This window comes from Bos mutus, chromosome 18 (assembly GCF_027580195.1).
Source record: "Bos mutus isolate GX-2022 chromosome 18, NWIPB_WYAK_1.1, whole genome shotgun sequence".
NCBI lineage: Eukaryota > Metazoa > Chordata > Mammalia > Artiodactyla > Bovidae > Bos > Bos mutus.
Genome location: NC_091634.1, coordinates 55,311,876 through 55,317,619, shown reverse-complemented (window position 1 = coordinate 55,317,619; position 5,744 = coordinate 55,311,876). Strand labels below are relative to the sequence as shown.

The window sequence follows — 5,744 nt, the reverse complement described above, 5'->3', positions numbered from 1 at the left end:
GGAAGTCAGTGTTCTACATAAACACACTAGTAAACAGCAGGGAGCCAGTGGGGGAACAGTCATGGTGATTCTCTAAATTTCAAGTTAAGCACTTCGACCTAGTTTTTCAAAGTAAGACTAGGTTTTAGCTAGAGAACTCATTTCCCATTCTGTAAGGAAAAGCCACAGCTAAAGTCACACCAAACTGCAATAATCTTAGTTCTCTTGAAACATCTTCCATTTTCTTGCCCACTCTTTCCCTTCTATTCAACCTTCACATCTGTTCACCTAACGAGTGTCTGATTCTTTACGACTGTGCTATGTGAAAGTTGCTCAGTCGTGTCTGACTCTTTGCAACCCCATGCACTATACACTCCAGGCCAGAATACTGGAGTGGGTAGCATTTCCCTTCTCCAGGGTATCTTCCCAACCCAGGGATAGAACCCAGGTCTCCCGCATTGCAGGTGGATTCTTTACCAACTGAGCTATCAGGGAAGCCCCAAGTGCTATGAAAGCAGGGCTATTCCTATTTTATTCACTGCATTCCCATGTATTCCCATGGTTCTTGTGCAAACACTCCATCAATATTTTTGAAGGAACAATTCCCCTATGTAAGTATGATTCACCTCAAGAAGGACTCTGAGGCTTCATATATTATCTCCATCACTTTGCCTTCCAAACATGTGCCTCAGTTGTGCTTCCTCACTTACCTTGTCCTCTTAATCCCTACAGTGGTCAGAAGAAAAGCCCAAGACTCCATAATGTAAGCTGCTTCTTGCTAGTCAAGGCTTACAGCAATTCCACTTGGGAGCCTGGTCACAATCTCCAGACGATTCTAGGATCTGCAGACTACCCATCTCAGCTACTGAGTCACTGCAAGAGAAGTGGTCAATCAAAATATTATATTTGCAGGACGGCTCTTTCTCCGATGTCTGGTGTTCTCTTAGGAAGCAGCAGTCAACTGGGAGGAAGATGAGAACCCTCCCTCTTTACAAGTAGATAACAAAGTCTTCTCTCTTGTATGCAGTTGGCCTAACAGCATAAAAGGAAGATATCTTTGTTTCTGATTGGAGCACTTACTGTATCCATGGAAGGACTATGATATTTTGGAACTAGGTAAACTGAAGAGTGTAAAACAGGCACTCAGAGAAATCCTGGGAAATTTCAGAGTGATATGAAATGGGATTTATCACTTTGGACTCTTATTCTGTTAATTGGCTTTTTTGCCTCAGAGACTGTATCTACAAGCTTGACAGGCTCAAGGAGTCGCTGTGAGGGCAACTGAGGCTGGGTATATCAAAGTGCTTGGAAAACTATGCCCAGCTAACAAAAAATGAGAGAGAAGAAATTGTTAACAGAAGGACCACAGACTTCCCCAATACCAATTATATTTAGTTTTTAAGGGTCTGGAGAGAATATTTCACTGCTTACATCCTCACATGGGTTTAATTAAGAAAGAAAACTTATAGAAAAATTAGCCAAGCATATCCTAAATGATAATCAGTAGATTCTGAGAGTAAGAACCCGGTAGAGATCACATAGGGTACAATAAAGGGGAAACACCATATATAGTTGCGTCATTTTGTTTCCGTATTTGTAATTGTATGGATGGAAATATACATGCAGAGTATGATGACTAAACATTTTTCACTCAGTCACCTTAGACAAAGCTATACTTTTTATTCATTCATAAAAAATGTTTTTATCGTAATTACTGAAAACTGGAAAAACAGAATAAGAGTTTCCTGAAATGAACAAAAGATATCAAGCCACAGTTTCAAGAGGCAAAACAAATGCCTAGCATTTTGTTTGTTTTGCTTTAATTTAGTTTGTTTCTTTTGTTTATGGATGTTCAATTTTCTCCAGCACCATTTATTGAAAAAGCCATGTTTCCTTCACCGAATGCTTCTTCACCTTTGACAAAAATCAGCTGGGAATATTTGCGTGGGATTATTTTGAGGTTCTCTCTTCTGTTGCATTGATCCATATATTTAGCTCTCCACCAACATAACCTAGTCTTGATTATTGTAGCTATATATCTTGAAATTTAGTACAGTGGTTTCTCCAAATTTATTCTTCCTTTTCAGAATTGTCTCTGCTATTTTGTTTTTCAATACAAATATTAGAATAATCTTCTCTGAATCTTCAAAAAATTTTGCTGGGATTTTGGCAGGAATTGATCCTGTACATCAGTTTGGAGAGAACTGGCATCCCTTCATTTACTTTGATCTTCCTTTTCTTCAATCAGCAGTTCATAGTATGAGGCATACAAATCCTATGCAAGTTTTGTTATATTTACACCTGAAGATTTCATTTCTACAAGTTGTTTTCATAGATTCCATGGCATTTTCTACATATTCAATAATCTCCAAATAGGGACAGTTTTATTTCTTGATTTTCAATCTTTTGAAAATCATTTGCCTTTTCAGTCCTTTTCTTGCTTTACTGCACTGGCTAACTGGTCCATCACTGTGTTAAGGAGTAGCAACAGAGGACATCCTCTCTTTTTCCCAATTTTTGGAGAAAAGCATTTGTCTTTCAGCATGAAGTACATTAACTGTAGCTTTTTACACACTCTTTATAAAGCTACAGTCCATGGGGTTGCAAAGAGTCGGATATGACTGACTAACACTTTAAGAAGTTATAGAAATTCCCTTTTATTCCAAGTGTGCTGTTTTTTTTTTTTAATCATGAATTGGTATTGAATTCTGTCAAATTCCTCTTTTTGCATCAATTATTAATCATGTGATTATTTTTTCTTCCTTAGTCTGTTAACTATTGACTACTGACTGACTATTGAATGATGAACCAACTTTGCATTCCCTGGGATAAACTCCAGTTGGTAATGGCTTATAATTCTTTATAATTGCTATTTCTATTAGCTAATATCTTGTTAAGGGTTTTACACGTACACTCATGAAAGATACTGGTCTATAGTTTCCTTCTCTTCCTTTTTTAATACTGTCTTTGTTTTTTATAACAAGATAATGCTAACTTCATAAGATGAATTGGTATGTCTTCCCCCTTCTACTTTTGGAATGATTGTGTATAAATGATATTAATTAGTCTTTAAACATTTTTGCAGATTTCTTTGGTGAATCTCCAGTGGAAATTTCTTTCGGGGAATTTTCAAATTATAAATTCAATGTCTTGAATATGTACACAGCTATTTAAATTATGTATTTCAAACTGGGTTTTTGTGGCAGGTGATTTTAAGGATTTGGTCCATTTCATCTAAACTGTAAACTGTATGCATGCAAAGTTGTGCATACTATTCCCTAACTTTTTAAATCTCTGCAAAGTATGTAGTGACAGTCCATGTTTCATTCTGATACTGCTTATGTGTGTTTTCTCCCATTTTTGTCTTTGTCCATCTTTCTAGAAGTTTGCAAATTTTATTGATATTTTCCAAGTACCAACTCTGATCTTCTCTATTGTCTTCTGGTTTTAAGTGTTTCATTTCTGCTCTTATGTTTATGATTTACACTCTTCTGCTTCCTTTGGTTTTTTTGTAAGTTCTCGATATGAGAGCTCGCTTTAAAATGTTTTACCTTTTCTAATGTAATAATTTAATGGCTATAAATTTCCCTCTCATCATTGCTTTAGTTATATCCCACAATTTTGATATGTTGTATTTTCATTTCCATTCAGTTCACTGTATTTCTATTCTCTTAAGATCTCTATGATTCATGCATTATTCAGAAATGTGTTGTTTATTGTCCAAGTGTTTGGAGATGTTAATATTATCTGTTATTGATTTCTAACTTGACTCCACTGCCCCTGGAAACATACTCTGTTTGATTTTAGTTCATTTAAATTTGTTGAGGTTTGTCTTATTGCCCAGGATGGTATATGCTCTGTGGGTACATGAAAAGAACATATATTCCACTGGTGTTGGTTAGAGAATTCTGTAAATGTCAAGTAGATTCTGTTGGTTGATAATGCCAAGTTCTTTATCGCTGGTAGTTTTTGTTATTCTTCTATCAATCATTGAGAAAGGGGTCTTGAAGTCTTCAATTGTTATTGAAGATGTGTCTATTTCTTTTAATTCTGTCACTTTCTATAGTTTGCAGCTCTGTTGTTTGATGCATACCTTTTTAGATTTGCTGTATCTTCTCTGTGGATTGATCATTTTATCCTTAAATAATTTTCCTTTTATGTGTGGTAATTTTCTTTGCTGTGAAGTCTATTTATGAGATATTAACATTCTTGCTTATTTGGATTAATGTTTACATGGTATTTCTGGCTCCTTAGTGGAAGTGACTAGAGAGCTAATAAACACAGCTGGAGGTGTCTCTCCATAGGGTTTGCCTGTCCACATGAGGGTGGCTGGTTGCTAGTAGTTGGCTAGAGTACAGTGGTTATTTTCAAAGTGTTTCCATCTTGCTGGCTGGCCCTTCCTGATCCTTGGATTCAAGCATAGGGTTTTGGATTTTTTGTTTTTCATTTCTGTGCCTATCGGCATTTCTGCATTACCAGCTTCTTCAGTTCCTAGTCTGGGATATAGGAGGCAAAAAAGAAACCCAGGTAACTTACACTCATGTCATTCCTTGGGTCCCAAGGTCCCTGGGCAATCTGCCTGATTTACTCCATCTGTCAAAGTCTTCTTGGGTTTGTACATATAATTTGCATGACTTTTAGTTATATTCCATGGGAAGAATAAGGAAACATACATCTACTCCATCTTTCAAAAACAGAAATTACTGGTCATTTTTTGAAGAATTCTGACAATCTCTCCGTGTGCTTAGTCTGTATCCATTTAATGTAACTGTTGATAAATCAGAATTCTACAATTATATCTTTCTTTTCTGATTGTTCCATTTGTTTTCCGTCCCACTGTCTGTCTTTCTCTTTTAGGTTATTTGAACAACTTTTAGTACTCCAGTTTATCTATTATGCTATGGAGGCCTGCTGCTGCTGCTGTTGCTGCTGCTAAGTTGCTTCAGTCGTGTCCGACTCTGTGTGACCCCATAGACAGCAGCCCACCAGGCTCCACCGTCCCTGGGATTCTCCAGGCAAGAACACTGGAGTGGGTTGCCATTTCCTTCCCCAATGCAGGAAAGTGAAAAGTGAAAGGGAAGTCGCTCAGTCGTGTCAGACTCTTCGAGACCTCATGGACTGCAGCCTACCAGGCTCCTCCGTCCATGGGATTTTCCAGGCAAGAGTGCTGGAGTGGGGTGCCACTGCCTTCTCCGATGGAGGCCTGGTGTGCTGCAATTCATGGGGTCGCAAAGAGTCAGACACGACTGAGCAACTGAACTGAAATGAACTGAACTGAATGGAGTTTTGGGGCTTCCCTGGTGGCTCAGAGGTTAAAGCATCTGCCTCCAATGCAGGAGACCCGGGTTCAATCCCTGGGTCGGGAAGATCCCCTGGACAAGGAAATGGCAACCCACTCCAGTATTCTTGCCTGGAGAATCCCATGGACGGAGGAGCCTGGTAGGCTACAGTCCACGGGGTCGCAAAGAGTCAGACACGACTTAGCAACTTCACTTCATTGTATTTGTATAAATTTTTATTGGTTCCTCTATGGATTACACACCTCACTTCAGAGTTTACTTAGAAGTACTACTTGAACACATCAAGTAGAATGTCAGGATACATCCCTTTAGCCTCCCTACTCTGTGTTGTGATTATTTTACACATTGCATTTACATACTTTTAACAATGTTTTGTTTTCAACCATCAAACATATTTAGAAGACTCAAGAAGGGGAAAAAATGTCTATTATGGAGGTCACCAAGTTTTTCAGCGAAGATCTAGAC

At 38.0% G+C, this 5,744-nt stretch overlaps 1 non-coding gene across 1 annotated transcript; it reads left to right on the top strand.

Annotated features, from left to right (window-relative positions):
* The first annotated feature begins 5,273 nt into the window (after positions 1–5,273).
* TRNAW-CCA (transfer RNA tryptophan (anticodon CCA)) lies at positions 5,274–5,345 on the top strand. Its single transcript has one exon. It is a non-coding gene; the product is annotated as a tRNA-Trp (tRNA).
* The last annotated feature ends 399 nt before the right edge of the window (positions 5,346–5,744 follow it).